The sequence below is a fragment of the Chlorocebus sabaeus genome, chromosome 2, assembly GCF_047675955.1.
Source record: "Chlorocebus sabaeus isolate Y175 chromosome 2, mChlSab1.0.hap1, whole genome shotgun sequence".
In the NCBI taxonomy this organism is placed as follows: Eukaryota; Metazoa; Chordata; class Mammalia; order Primates; family Cercopithecidae; genus Chlorocebus; species Chlorocebus sabaeus.
The window spans coordinates 19,695,047-19,712,578 of NC_132905.1; the positions used below are offsets into that span (position 1 = coordinate 19,695,047).

The 17,532-nt window shown below is 45.8% G+C and overlaps 1 non-coding gene across 1 annotated transcript; it reads left to right on the forward strand.

Annotated features, from left to right (window-relative positions):
* Nucleotides 1–5,597: 5,597 nt before the first annotated feature.
* Nucleotides 5,598–9,735, forward strand: LOC103245626 (uncharacterized). Its single transcript, XR_005234734.2, has 2 exons — nucleotides 5,598–5,777; nucleotides 9,216–9,735. It is a non-coding gene; the product is annotated as an uncharacterized protein (transcript).
* The last annotated feature ends 7,797 nt before the right edge of the window (nucleotides 9,736–17,532 follow it).

The window sequence follows — 17,532 nt, forward strand, 5'->3', positions numbered from 1 at the left end:
GGAGTTTTTAACCCCTGTGAATTATTGAGTCATTTTAACCAGTAATTATAGCATCTTTCCATTATATCAGCCCCTGTATCCTTGAAAACGAAAGATTCCAAGTGTGGAAGAAAGGAACTACAGAAGTAATACAGAATAGGTTCCATAAACATCCTATACAACTCTATTTACATTGGATATGTCAATGTGAACTTCAGACTACTTTTAAAGGAAGTGTATATGCGTGTATTCATATATACAATACCTAGTTCTAGCTACTAAAAAAGACTTAAACCATGGTCATCTTGTAGCAATGAGCATATCTTGCACCCAGATAATAGTTTTGATTAATAAAAATAAAAAGAGTTCTTGAAGAAATTACTCATTCCAGATCTGTAGCAGGAGATATACAAAATGAACCTGAAATATCTTGTCATGTCAGTTAACAAGGAAGCTATCAAAGGTTACCAGGGTCACACCAAAAGGACTTAGAAGCCAGCCTGCAGATGAAACAATGTTAGCTGCAATGAAGATAATACTTGCAGTTGATTGAAACTCATCAAATATGTTTAAAACCCTGGGTTCATAATGATATCCAGCAAATCAGTCACCTTCTGATGATGACGTGGAAATAAATTGTATTCTTGAAAACTAGGTAAATAAAGAATCTAGTCATTCTCCTGCCTTTCCTAAATGAACTGTAGCACTGGGAAACCAAATAATAGATAAAGAGAAGCAGCTTCCTATAAAATTACTACAGCTAATACATGAAAACAAAATGATGCAATATTGCCATTTTGTTATTTATAGTGAATGAATGTATCTAGCCATTGTACACAATGGCAGCTAACATCAAAAAAGGAGCAAACTCCAGTCTTGTAGGAGCTGCTTGGAAAGGAGTCCAGCACCAGCTATAATCATGCCAAAAAGATGGACCCTGAGTCTGATCCAGCTGCTAATTTGCAGGCAATGCAGAGGTCAGAGGGCCGTGTTATATTGTACTATGAGGATGCAATTGACAAAATTCAGACTTTGAGAAACTACACGTAAAACAGCCTGAATTCAACAGATAAACTTCAAGGAAGAGAAAAGGATGGAAGGGAGAACCTGTAGACTATTTTTAAAAAGAGGCTTTTGGATTAATAACAGAGGCTTTTGGCTGGGCACTGTGGCTCACACCAGTAGTTCCAGCACTTTGGGAGACCTATATGGGAGGGTCTTTTGAGGCCAGGAGTTCGAGACCAGCCTGGGCAACATGGTAAAACCCTGTCTCTACAAAAAAAAATACAAAAATTAGCCAGGTGTGGTGGCACATGCCTGTAGTCCTGGCTAATCTGGAGGCTGAGGTAAGAGGATCACCTGAGCCTGGGGTGTTGAAGGCTGCAGTGAGCCAAGATTGCACCGGTGTACTCCCTCCTGCAAGACAGAGTGAGACCTTGTCTCCTAAAAAAACAAAACAAAACAAAACACACACACACACACACACACACAAAAGAGGCTTTTAAAAAGTGGACATGGCCGGGTGTGGTGGCTCACGCCTGTAATCCCAGCACTTTGGGAGGCTGAGGCAGGTGGATCACCTGAGGTCAGGAGTTCAAGACCAGCCTGGCCAACGTGGTGAAACCCCATCTCCACTAAAATACAAAAATTAGCCGGGCATGATGGTGGGTGCCTGTAATCCCGGCTACTGGGGAGGCTGAGACGGGAGAATCTCTTGAACCCGGGAGACGGTGGTTGCAGTGAGCCGAGATCGTGTGACCACCTGGGCAGTTGAATGAGACTCCATGTCAACAAAAAATAAATAAATAAAAATAAAAAGTGGACACAACTAAACAATAACATCTAGGGATGCACACTCAGATGAGCAAGTCATGAAGAAATGCAAGGAAGTAATTAATAGTCAGATTAGTGATTATTTTGGGGGGAGGGGCTGTGATTGGTATGGAGTACCTGGTTAGGTGGGGAGGGGAACCCTGAGGTGGCTGAAAAATTCTGTTTCTTGACCTGGGTGGTGGTTACAGGGTGTTTGTCTTAATATAACTCACTAAGCTACAATTTTTTTTTTTTTTTGAGATAGGGTCTCACTTTGTTGCCCGGGGTGGAGTACAGCAGTGTGATCTCAGCTCACTGTAGCCTCAGACCTCCCCAGACTCAAGTAATCCTCCTACTTCAGCCGCCTGAGTAACCGGGGCTACAGGTACATGCCACCATGCCTGGCTAATTTATGTATTTTTCGTAGAGATGGGGTTTCAGGTTTTGCCATGTTGCCCGGGTTGATCTCAAACTCCTGGGCTCAAGCAATCTACTCACGTCGGCTTCTCAAAGTGCTGGGATTACAGGTGTGAGCCACTGCATCTGGCTGCTACAAATTTAATTTGTGTGGTTTTCTGCATCTGTTTTGCTCTATAATATAAAGGTTTTAAAAAATGAAGACAGCAATACCTACTTCACAGTATGTGTGTGTGCATATGAGTGTATACATGTACACATACTTGTATCTACATGTGTGGCTTCTGTTAGCACCAGGTAGATAGGTAGGTGCTCACTAAATATGACTTCCAGGTGAATTTTGTTCAAAACACTGACCTGTGTGATTTCAGCACCGTTACCGACATTGCTAACTTGTGTGGCTAATTAAAAATAGTTCATGCTTCCCAACTGGGGCAGAGACTGGAAAAAGTAAAATAAAAAATTGTTAACAGTTATTAGGTAATACTATGTGACAGGCACTGTTTCCAGTGCAACTAATCTAATTGAATCCTCATAACTGTATTATGGTGATTCCCATTTTACAGAGAAGAAAACTGAGGCTTAGAGAGATTCCCTGTGGCCACACAGGAGGTTGGCAAGGCAGCCTGTTTTGTTTTGTATTGTCTTGTTTTGAGGCAGCGTCTCACTCTGTGGCCCAGGCTGGAGTGCAGTGGCACAGTCTTGGCTCACTGCAACCTCTGCCTCCTGGGTTCAGGCGATTCTCCTGCCTCAGCTTCCCGAGTAGCTAGGATTACAGGCGCATGCCATCACACCCGGCTAATTTTATTTGTATTTTGAGTAGAGATGGGGTTTCACCATATTGGCCAGGTTGGTCTCAAACTCCTGGCCTCAAGTGATCCACCCGCCTTGACCTCGCAAAGTGCTAGGATTACAGGCATGAGCCACCACACCTGACTAGCAGGTTTGGAACCCAGGCAGTCTGGCTCTCAGCTCTGCCCTCTCATCCACTGTAGCATATGTACCATACTGTTTTTCACTTGGTGTCTAGTGCCCTGTTTGCAATAATAGCTCCCCCTTTTGGAGTGCCTGCTAATGTGTGTGCCATCCTTTGACATTCACTACCTGAATCTCACATCAACCCTGGAAGGTGGAGGTACTTGTTAGTCTGCATTTGGTGGATAGGAAAACTAGAACTCAGAGAGCTGAAAAACTTGCTCAAAGTAACAGAGTAAATAAATGGCAGTAGGTGGTGGGGGAGGAGTTTGAATCGGGGACGGGGAGGGTTCATACTCTGACCCTTGGGATTCTAAAGAACAAAATGTCCTATACTCTTAAACAGATGCTCATCTGATGGGTCTGACCCAGTTTGAGGTCATGGGTTGCCCAACCAGTAGTCCGGAGCCTGGCTTGGCTTGAGAAGTGTCCAGATGCGGGCTGGGGGAAGTCAGAGGCTTGGCAAACACCAGACATGTTTGATCCATGTCAAAGGGTCGTGCAAAGCTTGTGACCCCTGGGCCTGGGGTTCCCTAAGGGGCGAGAGACTCCTTTTTCTCAGTGTGCCAGCCTTGTGCTCACAAGCTGCCCAATCAGGACCTAGAACGGAGCTGGCCACCTCTCGGGACAGGGTAAAGAGATGCCCGTGGGTTGGCTGTGCGGATTTCCCAGAAGTGGGAAGAACCTGGCTGTGTTTTCGTGGTCACACACTGATTTCCCAACCTGAGTCAGCATGGCTGCTTGGAGGTACAGCATGTCCTCTCTGTTCCCAGGGGCCCTGGATCCCAGCCTGGCTGAAGCATTTCCAAAACATGGCCTGGAATAGTGAGAGAAATGGAAGGGGTGGAGATCCCACATCCCCTCCATCAGTACCAGCCACCCACCATTGTATTAATAGCACCTAGCATGGACTGAGTTCTTACCAGGTGCCAGGTCCCATGCTAAGCATGTCATATGTATTCACTTAACTAACCTTACAGAGATGCGATGGAGTAGAGGCTCTTCCATTTGACAAAGGAGTAAACAGACTCAGAGAAGCCACATCACTTCTAAATGGTCCCACGGAGATGGAATTTGCAGGTCTGTGATTGTGGAATCCTGGAGTGTCAGCTCCGCAAATTCACTACTTCACTCAGCCCTCACAACAAACCCCCAGTAAGGTGTTGTCACCCCAGTAAGGATATGAAAAAACGGAAGCTCGGGGTGGTGGATGTGACTTGTAAGATGTTTCTAGAAAGCTCTGCTGTGACAACCAGTAACTGTTTTTTAAGAGCCCCAGTCAAAACCCATAGCTGCTAAAATTTGGCTGTGACTACCCAAAACCCCTACATTTATTATTACCCCTATATCCCCCACATTCTCCTAGGATGGGAAGAGGAGGCAAAGAGTTCTTTGGTGGCCATCTCCTCGGAAGAGTGGAATGGGGTCATAAGGGCTTTTCCATGAGAGGGGCTACTATTTGTAGAGATTAATGTGTGGCCATTATGAGCGGGCCCAGTGGTCTCATGTGGGCGTGGGCATCTAGAGGCTGAGAGAAACAGGCTGCCTGGCTGAATCAGTACAGGAGCCACAGTGTGGGTGTGCTAAGGTCAGCCACATTCCCAGGACTTTCAGGGCACAGGCTGCTGGCTGGTGTGTTTCCCGTGGACCAGCGTTGGCAGAGAGCACCTACAAGGGGTCCTCTTGGGTCCTGTCCCCTAGAGCCTCCTGGAGGGGCAGAGGTGTGGCAGCAGCAAGAAGCTTGAGTTGGATGTTGAGTTCCTAAGGGCTGATGAATGACTTGCAAGGGACCCCTATGAGGAGAGGTGCATCCGCCAAGGTCAAGAGTGAGAGGGCCCCTGTGACAGTGGCCGTCTCCATGGAGCCCATGACAGAAAGGGGCAGCTTGAAGCCAGCCAGGATGGTTGCAGCTCAAGGGAGACCCTTTCTCCCCACTTGCTATCTCCAACACCCCCCACTGTACCCCACGTGTAGATGAGGGAAGGAGAGATAGAGAAGGAGCCACCCACACCGCCTCCCTGCAGCAGGTCTGAGAGCGAGGGGAGAAGGTTTAAACCCTAAATCAAATTGGGAATTTTGGTTAGAAGCTTCACTGGATATTCTCATTTCTAAATTGAGTATATTTGTGACCTAAAGTGACCATAGAATTACCTGTTTCCTCAGAACGAGCAGAAGAGTAAGGGGGAGATTTCACTCAGTGGCAGGGAAAATGTTTCTCCACCAAATACATCTTAGAAGGGACACTGGGAGATAAAAATTAAGGTGTGCTTTGATTATGTCACAGGCCAGGTTTCTTCAACATCCTGGTCTCAGTGAGAAGGAGGATTCTCCAAAACAAGTCTAGGAAGTGAATGTTCCAGAATGTTCTAGAACTTGCTTCATTAGGCAGGCAAGAAGCATGCCTCTGGGAACCTCTTGAGCCCTTCATGGGCTAGCACACCAATACCATCCCCCCAGAAGCTTCAGTTGTTGGCTTCTAATGGCTTACTATTTCCATTTCTACTGAGAACGGCCATCTCAGAAATCACCTCACCCTGGAGTTTATTCCTCTCACCCACAGGGTGGCTGGCAGCCAACAGCTGACTCGTACAGAGGTACACAAAGCCAGCCTTTTTGCTAGACTTTACCTGAGACCACATCTTTGCACTTAGTCAGTGCTGTTAGCCTGGAGGAATAACATCTCCATTATTCCACGAAGGACCACATCTTTGCTTGTTTCCCTCCCTGTCTTGCTTCCCTTCATCCCTTATAGGTTCTTTCCTTTATAAATCACACAGTACCTAATCTTTGCCTCAGGCTCTGTGTCTGAGGAGCTGAAGATGATTCTGGGCATCAGGAGGTGGTTTTGTGACTGGGCTATTTCACTAGCTCTGAGCTAGGTAATCCATTAGTGAAACTTCTAGATCCTAAATCAAACTACGTAGATTCAATTCACAGTACCATTACTTCACTGCTGTGTGACCTTGGCCAATGACTGGTTACTACATCCCAGTTTTCAAATCTGTGATACAGAAGGCAAACACTGACCCACCTCACAGGGCTTTGCAAGGATTCAACATACAAAAGTACCGAGGATAGTGCCTGGCACAGTCGATGGTGCTATTGTTATTCCTCCAGGCTAACAGCACTGACTAAGTGCAAAGGAAGTGGCTTTTTGCCATCTCGTTGAGGATGCTGTATCCTGGGGTAAGTGGCCAGATCACAGGACGGCTGTGGTTCAATTGTAATAAAATAATCTCCCTTGGCTGGGCGTGGTGGCTCACACCTGTAATCCAGCACTTTGGCAGGTCGAAGCAGGTGAATCACCTGATGTCAGGAGTTCGAAACCAGCCTGGCTAACACGGTGAAACCTAGTCTCCGCTAAAAATACAAAAATTAGCCAGGCGTGGTGGTGTGTGCCTGTAATCCCAGCTACTCGAGAGGCTGAGGCAGGAGAATCACTTGAACCTGGGAGGCAGAGGTTGCAGTGAGCTGACATTGTAACACTGCACGAGACTCCATCTCAAAACCAACAACAACAACAACAACCCACCCCTTATGGAACCCTTACTATGTCCCAGTCCCTGTTCTACGTGCTGCATATGTGCTTATGTGCTAGTTCACTCTGTCTTCACTATCTTTCAAAGCTGATATAATTATCTCCTTTTTTTTTTTTCCTGAGACGGAGTCTTGCTCTGTTGCCAGGCTGGAGTACAGTGGCACGATGTTGGCTCACTGCAACCTCCGCCTCCCGGGTTCATGCTATTCTCCTGCTTCAGCCTCATGAGTAGCTGGGACTACAGGTGTGCGCCACCATGCCCAGCTAATTTTTGTATTTTTAGTAGAGACGGGGTTTCACCATGTTGTCCAGGTTGGTCTCGAACTCCTGACCTCAAGTGATCTGCCTGCCTCGGCCTCCTAAAGTGCTGGGATTACAGGCATGAGCCACCGCACCTGGCCAATTATCTCCATTTTACACATGAAAAAACTGAGGCCCGGACAGTCTAAAAAACGAGCTATTAGATCCACAGGTTAAAAAAAAATGAGTGCATCTAAAATGATTACAGTTAAAAAAGCCAGGCCGGGAAGTAGTTTGCAGTTTCGTAAAAAGTTAAACATACGCTTATGTGACGAGCAGTTGTATTCCTGGGTAATGAAAGCATTTGTCCACTCAAAGACATGTACATGAATGTTCATAGCAGTTTTATTTGTAATAGTCAAAAACTGGAGGAAACAATGACATGCCCAGGGACATGGATAAAGAAACTGTGGCATCTGTATCTTTCTTTGTTGTTTGTTGGAGACAAAGTGGAGTGCAGTGGTGCAATCACAGCTCACTGCAGCTCGACTTCAGGGCTCAAGTGATTCTCCCACCACAACCTCCTGAGTAGCTGAGACTACAGACAGGCACACAGCACCATGCCTGGCTAATTTTTTGGTGTTTAGTAGCGACAGGGTTTCGCTATTTGGCCCAGGCTGGTCTCAAACTCCTGGGCTCAAGTGATCTGCTCGTCTCAGCCTCCCACAGTGTTGGGATTACAGGTGTGAGCCACCGTGCTTCACCTGTGAGATCTATTAGGTTGGTGCAAAAGTAATTGCGGTTTTGCCATTAAAAGTAATGGCAAAATGGCCGGGCATGGTGGCTCATGCCTGTAATCCCAGCACTTTGAGAGGCTGAGGCAGGCGGATTTCTTGAGGCCAAGAGTTCAAGACCAGCCTGGCCAACATGGTGAAACCCTGTCTCTACTAAAAATACAAAAATTAGCCGAGCATGGTGGTGCATGCCTGTAGTCCCAGCTACTCAGGAGGCTGAGGCAGGAGAATCACTTGAACCTGGATGCAGAGGTTGCAGTGAGCTGAGATTGCGCCACTACACTCCAGCATGGGCAACAGAGCAAGAGCCTGTCTCAAAAAAAAAAAAAGTAACAGTCAAAACCACAATTACTTTTGCACCAATCTGATATATGTACATCTACATCTCAATCCTACTTAGCAATAAAAAAAGACAAATTATTGACATGTGCAATAGCATGGATAAATGACAAAATAATTATGCTGAATGAGAGAAGTCAGACAGAAAGAGTACATATTGGCCAGGTGCAGCGGCTCATGCCTATAATCCCAGCACTTTGAGAGGCCGAGGTGGGTGGATTATCTGAGCTCAGGAGTTCAAGACCAGCCTGACCAACATGGTGAAACCTCGTCTCTACTAAAAACACACACACACACACACACGAAAATTATCCACGTATGGCAGCGCACGCCTGTGATGCCAGCTACTAGTGAGGCTGAGGCAGGAGAATTGCTTGAACTCCCGCAGGGGCAGAGGTTTCAGTGAGCCAAGTTTTCGCCACTGCACTCCCAGCCTGGGCAACAGAGAGAGGCTCTGTATCAAAAAAAAAAAAAAAAAAAATTAATAAAGAGTACATATAGCATGATTTCATTTCTGTAAAATCCCAGAAAATGTAAAGCCATGTATAGTGAAAGAAAGCAGCCTATAGTGATGATCGTTACTGGGAATGGGGTGGTGGGATGAATGGGGGATGACTTATAAACCAGCGTGAGGTAGCTTTTGAAAGCAATTGAAACACTTGGCATCTTGATTGTGGTGATGGTTCCTTGGGTAGGTACATATGTTGAAACTCATCAAATGATTCAATTTCAGTATGTATTGAACATCAATTGTATCTCAACAATGCTGTTTATTTTTTATTTTTATTTTTATTTTTATTTTTGAGACTGAGTCTCGCTTTGTCACCCAGGCTGAAATGCAGTGGCACGTTCTTGGCTCACTGCAACCTCCACCTTCTGGGTTTAAATGATTCTCCTGTCTCAGCCTCCCGAGTAGCTGGGATTACGGGCGTGCACCACCACGCCCAGCTAATTTTTGTATTTTTAGTGGAGATGGGGTTTCACTATGTTGGCCAGTCTGGTCTCGAACTCCTGACCTCAGGTGATCCACCTGCCTTGGCCTCCCAAAGTGTTGGAATTATAGGCGCAAACCACTGTAGGTCTGGCGATAATGCTGATTTTTTTTTTTTTTTTTAAACTAGAATGGCACAATGAGGATTTGAATCCACGTATGTCTCACTGGACATATGCTCAGGAACTGGTAAGTTATAAAAAGACCTCCTTTATTGGCTGGAGACATAGAATTAGTCCAAACGGTGTCACCTCCAGGAAGCCTTACTGTCATTTCCATAGAGGACAATGGCCTGGGCCCACACCACCCTCCTGCCTGTCTTCAGCCTTTGTCAGTGGATCCTTTCCCCACTTGGAAGACTCCCCTTGCATCCTCCTCCATGGTGTCCTCCAAATGTGCTGGCCGAGAGCCCAGTGCCTGAATCAGAGGGACCTGGGTTTGAATCCCACCTCTGCCATTAAACACCAGCTGTCTGACCTCAACTGTGTTCCTTTGCTTCTCTGGGCTTCAGATTCTCCATCTGAATAATAATAGAAGCTACCTTGGGATTGCCTCAAGGATCAAATGTGAGAGAGTTCACCTTAAACAATGAGTGGAGGGCCTGGTGTGTAATAAAGCACTCAATAAATGTTAACTATTATTGATCTTCACCTGGGCAGTGGCTGCTGACTGTTTAAGTTTCTCAGCCTTTGAATCAGGTACTTCCGACCCAGCTCTATTTATTGACATGGAAAGATGCCCAAAGTGTACTGCTGAAGGGAAAAAAGCAGGCTACAAAAGAATATATTCCTCCCAGGTCATTTTAAAGATCAAAGCTAACCATGGACATCTAGCACCTAGTAGGGTACCTGGGACACAGGAAGCCGTCACTGAAAGCTAGCTGTGACTATATAATATAATACCATAGTAATACAAAAGCATTTTTGTAGTCCGTATGATGCCACCTTCAAATATTATGTGAGCTCCTGTGAAACGAGATGATATTTGCAATGTGCTTGCATCAAAGGGAGGTAGAGCTGCGTATTCCCTTCTGCCTTCTTTCTGACACGTTTCAGGGAGTGATCATGGGCAGGGCTTGAGTTGACCTTGGGACCCATTGATCTGATGTGAATTTTGCTACTTTTTTTTTTTTTTGAGAGACCGGAGAGTGCAGTGGCTATTCACAGGCACGATCCCAGCACTGATCAGCGCGGGAGATTTGACCTGCTCTGTTTCCAGCCTGGGCCAGTTCACCTCTCCTTAGGCAACCTGGTGTTTCTTTGCTCCCAGGAGGTCATGTTTTGGTCCTTTTTTGTGTGGCACTGGAGTGAAAGAAAAGAAAAGCATTGCCCTTTGGCGTTGAGACTACAAACTTGGGTTTAGGGTGCTCTTTGTAATAACTGAGGTACTATATAACACATTAAACACTCGGGGGCGCTCCAATCTGTTGGCAATAGAGATAAATACAAAAAGCCGTGATAATAACGATGCTATGTGAATACTGCTGTTACATTTAACAATGCCGTTTATATTGAACATTGAGCTCTTACTATGAGAGCCTAAAATAGAGCAAGAGAGTCACAAACTTTATCACCTTTTAACCTTGCAAACATCCCATTAGAGAATATTATCAAAGATTTTCTAATAGGGCATATCACTCTGTGGGATTTAAAAAATTTGTGTATTATATATATACATATATACATATATATACACATATACATATACACATAATTTTTTTTGAGACAGGGTCTCACTCTGTCGCCCAGGCTGGAGTGTAGTGGCACAATCGCAGCTCACAGTAGCCTAGATCTCCTGGGCTCAAGTGATCCTCCTGCTTCAGCCTTCCAAGAAGCTGGGATTACAGGTGTGCACAACTATACCTGGCTAATTTTTTAATTTTTCTGTAGAGACAGGGTCTTGCCATGTTGCCCAAGCTGGTCTTTGACCTCCTGAAGTACTAGGAATATAGACGTGAGCCACTGCAACTGGCCTAAAAATATATATTTTTAATGGAGTTGTAATTCACAAGTGTTGTAAAAGGTAAAAACATTAAGTGTACAGCTTGGTGAATTGTTACATGTGTATACACACAGGTAACCTCCATCTAGATCAAGATGTGAAGCTTTTCTAATATCCTTTCTACTCACTCCTACTCCCACCCAAGGCAACCATGCTCCTAATTATATTACCGTTTATTCGTTTTGCTTATTTCTGAACTTCACGTAAATGGAATCATACATATGCAAACTTTAGGGTTGCCATAAAAATCCAGGATGTCATTTTTCTTTTTTTTGAGATGGAGTCTTGCCCTGTCACCCAGGCTGGAGTGCAGTGACACGATCTCAGCTCACTGCAATCTCCATCTCCCGGGTTCAAGCAATTCTCCTGTCTCAGCCTCCTGAGTTGCTGGGGTTAGAGGTGCGTGCCACCACGCCTGGCTAATTTTTTTTTTGTATGTTTAGTAGAGACAAGGTTTCACCGTGTTGGCCAGGCTGGTCTCAAACTCCTGACCTCATGATCCGCCCACCTTGGCCTCCCAAAGTGCTGGGATTACAGGCATGAGCCACCGCACCTGGCCTCAATGTGCTCTTCTTAATCACTGTATAGTCGTCGTCTCCTCCTCCTCCTCCTCCTCCTTCTTCCTCTTCCTCTTCCTCTTCCTCTTCCTCTTCTTCTTCTTCTTCTTCTTCTTCCTCTTCTTCTTTTTTTTAGAGATAGGGTCTTGCTATATTGCCCAAGCTAGTCTCAAACTCTTGAGCTCAACTAATCCACCTGCCTCAACCTTCCAAAGTGTTGGAATTACATGTATGAGCCATGGTTCCCAGCCCATGAGCCACTCAATTGCTGTATAATGTTCTATTGTACAAATGTACCACCATGTATTTATTCCTTCTGCTGTCGGTGGCCAAGGGTGGGTTATCTTAGAAAAGCAGTGTAGAGTGGTGGTAAGTGGGTACACTGTGGTATCAGAGGCCTGGGGAATTTGTCTCTTAGCTCCACCTTTTACTTGTGACCTTAGCCAAGTTACTTAATCTCCTTGTGCCTCAGCTAATTCAACATTAATATGGACTAAGAATAGTACCTCAAATGCTGTTGTATGGTTTAAAGGAGATATTCCATATAAACTACTTCAAATTGGTCCCAGCACAGAGTTAACTCAGTACATGTTATCTATGTCATACCCGTTAAACCTAGAAGACTGAAGTTCAGAAGCTTGACAAGCCTTGCTCAAAGTCACACACCCAGTATGTAACAGATTCCTCTGTCATGGATATTGACTAAATTAGAGTCATTCATTCAACATTTTTTTTTGTGCATTTATTATGTGCCAAGCACTCTTTTAGGACCGAAAACAGCCAGAAAGTTTCTACCAATATGAAATGTACATTCTTTTTATTTTTTTGAGATAGAGTCTCACTCTGTTGCCCAGGCTGCAGTGCAGTGGCGCAATCTTGGCTCACTGCAACCTCTACTTCCCAGGCTCAAGCGATCCTCCCAACTCAGCCTCCCAAGTAGTTGGGACTACAGCTACATGTTGCAACACCTTAGCGAGGTCTCACTAAGTTGCCCAGGCTGGTCTCAAACGCCTGGGCTCACATGATCCTTCTGCCTCGGCCTCCCAAAGTGCTGCGATTACAAGTGTGAGCCACTGTCTCCAGCCTAAATCAAATTCTTACTTATAGAAAGAAGCTTATAGACATGGCAAGGTGCCTGGAATATCTTGTTTAGTGTGTATATGTGTGTGTGTGTATATATATGTATATATGTGTGTGTATATATGTATATATGTGTGTATATATATGTGTGTGTGTGTGTGTGTGATATAAATCAGGTCCTAAGACCATAAGCAGGTGTGGTATGTCTGCATGTAGCACCGTCTGGGGATACACTGAACAACCCTTTAAGTAGCACTTATTCTGTGCTGGGTGCTGTGCTAAGCACTCCACAAATGGTTAGCTTGTCCATGCTCCTAACATTTAATACCCTATGTCTGACAGGTGCTGCCATTATACAGTTTTGCAAGTAAAGAAACAGGCAGAGGAGAGGCTACACTCTAGCATGGTTAGGTTACAAGCCAGCACATGGTCCCGGGCACTTTGGTCTGAGTCTGTGCTCTTGACCGCTTAGCTCTGCTACCTCTGCTAAGAGTGTTTTTCTCTGGGTAGTAAAATTTCCGTGTTTTGAACGTAGTTATTTGTACTTCTCTTTATTGGTTGAGTTTTTGTGATAAGTAGGTTCCGTTTTCATTAAAAAAAAATTACTAGAGTTCTAATATGGGTTTTTTATGTCTTTAAGAATTAACTGTGAACGCCTGCAGGGAAGGCTAGAATCCTAAGAGAGAGTCATTTTGCCAAAGGGACAAGCCACTCCGGTCTTTTTTTGTGGCAGTGAGACTACTGTCCTTGATGTTGAGGACCCAGGGACCAGCCCTGACTTCCTCCCACCCTAGGACCTCCTGTGATCCTGGGCAAGTCCCTGGTGTCCCTGCCACTACCTTCCACCAGCGAGGGACCTGGCATGGAGTGGCCCTTAATAAATATCCGTTGGATAGAGGAAGAATGAACTGCTGTCTCCTCTGGGCCTTGCTCCACCTCCACCACCACCAAAATCTGCTCCCTGCCTATCCTTGGGGCCTTGAGAATTAACAAATGAATAAAGTCACTGTAAAGTACCCATTATTTACAAGTTTTTACATTTATTTATTTATTTATTTTGAGACAGAGTCTCACTCTGTGGCCCAGGCTGGAGTGCAATGGCACGATCTTGGTTCACTTCAATCTTCGCCTCCCAAGTTCAAGCAATTCTCCTGCCTCAGCCTCCTGAGTAGCTGGGATTACAGGCGCCCACCACCATGCCCAGCTAATTTTTATATTTTTAGTAGAGACAGGGTTTCACCATGTCGGCCAGGCTGGTCTCGAACCCTTGACTTCAAGCGATCTGCTCACCTTGGCCTCCCAAAGTGCTGGGATTACAGGTGTGTGTCACCACACCTGGCCTTGTTTGCAGGTTTTTAGAAAGGCAAACAGCAAGTGGCATCCGACCCAACCAGATGGATAATGAATGGTGGCGCGTCAAGCTAGGGGAGTGTCCTTCCAAATGTCCCTGAAATCACTGTGCAGGCCACTTCGGAGACAGGCCCAGGCCTCCCTGCGGCAAGGGCTGCTGGGAGTTTCCTGCCTGTGACCACCCCCACCTCGTGACCCGGCCCCTATCACCCCAGCCTCAGAAAGGCTGGGCCGCGGGGCCATAAATGCCTGTTATCATCAGTCTGTATCTCTAGAGCCGGGCTGTTTACCAGCAGCCCTGCAATTATTTTTATTACATACAAGTCCTATAATTAATTTTTATCACTGTTTTCTCACAGCCACCTTGCAAGGAGGGCTAGTTTTGCTCTTTTGGTTTGCAGTTGGGGGAACTGGAATCCAGGCCTTGAAGGGGTTTCGTGGAATTTCCTAGCTTTGCCCAAAGTTCTAGAAAGGGTCAGAGTTTGAATTCACAGACAGTGCTGGTCCGAGCAGAGAGTTAGCAGCAAGGCGGGGTGGGTGGTGGAGAATAGCCGTTCAGAATAGACGAAAGTCCTGAGGTTTGGCTGGTTCCTAGCTGTGTGACCTTAGGCAAGTCACTCAAACTCTCTGTGCCTTAGTTCCTTTTTTTGTTTGTTTGTTTGAGATGGAGTTTCGTTCTTGTTGCCCAGGCTGGAGTGCAATGGTGCGATCTCAGTTCACCGCAACCTCCACCTCCCGGGTTCAAGCGATTCTCCTGCCTCAGCTTCCCCAGTAGCCGGGATTACAGGCATGAGCCACCATGCCCGGCTAGTTTTGTATTTTTAGTAGAAACAGCGTTTCTCCATGTTTGTTAGGCTGGTCTGTAACTCCCGACCTCAGGTGATCCACCCACCTCAGCCTCCCAAAGTGCTGGGATTACAGGTGTGAGCCACAAGCCTGGCTCCACCCTGCCCCCCCCTTTTTTTTTTAAGAGACAGAGTCTTGCTCTGTTGCCCAGGCTGAAGTGCAATGGCCTGATCATAGCTCACTGCAGCCTTGAGCTCCTGGGTTGAAGTGTTCCTCTTGCCTCAACCTCCTAAGCAGCTAGGACTACAGATGGGCATCACCGAGCCCAGCTAATTCGAAAAATATTTTTTGGTAGAGATGGGGGTTTTACTATGTTGCCCAGGCTGGTCTTGAACCCCTGGCCACAGGCAGTCCTCCCATCTCAGCCTCTCAAAATTCTGGGATTAACAGGCGTGAGCCACTGTGCCTGGCTGTGCCTTAGGAAGGAATAACAGTACTCAACTCATCCGTTAGTACAGATGGGTGCTCAGTAACTGAGGTTCTATTGACTCTTGAGTTGGAACCTGGATTCATCTAGGACCTGTCCCACTGGATGACTTGGTCATGCCCCTTGCCATCCCTGAGCCTCAGATGCCTCATCTGTAAAATGGACATCATCTTGCCTGCTGCATCCTCTGATCTCTCATCTCTAGTCCCATCGGTCTTCTTCACAGCTTCCAACCCACCCCCAGCTTTGCCTTGTTAATTCCCAATTATCCACTCAGATATTCTTCCTTCCCTCCCTCCCTTCTTCTCTTCACTCATGTAATAAATATTTTGTGACCACCTGCTATGTGGCAGGTGATGGATAAGACAGGCAAAATCATTGTCTTCATGAAGGGGAGATAGACAATAAACTAAAAAAAGAAAAAAAGGGCCGGGCATAGTGTCTCATGTCTGTAATCCCAGCACTTTTGGAGGCCGAGGCAGGCAGATCACCCAAGGTCAGGAGTTCAAGACCAGCCTGGCCAACATGGTGAAACCCTGTCTCTACTAAAAATTCAAAAAATAGACAGGCATGGTGGTGGGCACCTGTTGTCCCAGCTACTTGGGAGGCTGAGGCAAGAGAATCGCTTGAACCGAGGAGGCAGAGGTTGCACTGAGCCGAGATCTCGCCACTGCACTCCAGCCTGAGTGACAGAGCAAGATACTGTCTCAAAAAAAAAAAAAAAAAAAAAAAAAAAAAAGGATAAAAAGAAAACCCCAAATAAACAAGAGAATTGCAGACTGCAATCGGCATTTCCTAAGGGGAAGTTATAGCACCCTAAGAGGAAGTAACTGGGAAGGTTACTTCCTAGAAAGGCCTCTCCAAGGAGACACTTTTGTTTTTTCGTTGTTGTTTTTTTTTTGAAACGGGGTTTGGCTCTGTTGTCCAGGCTGGAGTGCAGTGGGGAGCCCAGCCCTGACAATTGTATTCTTATCACCAGTTCAGCAAAGGGTCGTCAGATGCTTCCCGTACTTGGAATGGATTATTTCCTCATTTGTTTTCCCTTCTATCCAAACACAATCCTGCTTTGTCCAGAGACATATTTCCAAATGGTAATGGTTTCTGTATATGTGTTTCAAAAAATTTTACATCAAATTTGAAGTATAATACACATACGACTGGGTATGATGGCTAATGCCGTAATCCCAACACTTTGGGATGCCGAGTCGGGAGGATCACTTGAGCCCAGGAGTTGGAGGCTAGCCTGGGCAACATAGTAAGACCCCCCTGCCTCTACAAATAATAATAATAAATTAGCCAGGCATGGTGACACATGCCTGTATGTAGTCCCAGCTACTCGGGAGGCTGAGGTGGGAGGATTGCCTGAGCCTCAGAAGATGGAGGCTGCAATGAGCTGTGATGGTGCCACTGCACTCCAGCCTGGGTGACAAAGACCTCAACTCAAAAGAAAACAAAAACCAAAAAACAGACATCAAAAAGTGCACAAAACTCAAGTGTGCAGCTCAACGAATCATTGCAAAGAGAACCCCCGTGCCACTGGGACCCAGACGAAGAAATGGAACCCGGCCAGGCTCCCAGAAGTCTTCCCTTTGCCCCTCACAGTCACTCACTAGCACCCTCTCCAGGGTAACCACAAGCCTGACTCCTGACACCAGAGATGAGTCTTGTCTGTTGTTAAACGTTAAAGAAACGGAATAACACAGGATGTAGTCTTTTGTGTCTGGCTTATGTTTGTGAAATTCATCCATACTTTTCATAGCTAGAGTTTATTCTTAGTGCTGTATAGTGTTCCATTGAATGAATATGCCACAGTTTCAAATAGTTTTTTTTTGTTTGTTTGTTTTTGTTTTTTTGAGACAGCGTCTAGCTCTGTCGCCCGAGCTGGAGTGCAGTGGTGCAATCTTGGCTCACTGCAACCTCCACCTCCCGGGTTCAAGCAATTCTCTGCCTCAGCCTTTCGAGTAGCTGGGGTTACAGGTGCCTGCCACCACACCCAGTTAATTTTTGTATTTTAAAAAATTTTTGTAATTTTTGTATCTTGGCCAGGCTGGTGTTGAACTCCCGACCTCGTGATCCACCTGCCTCAGCCTCCCAAACTGCTGGGATTATAGTCATGAGCCACTGTGCCTGTCCAGTTTTTGTTTTTCTTTTTTAACAACTTTCCTGATAATCTGAGTATCCATTCA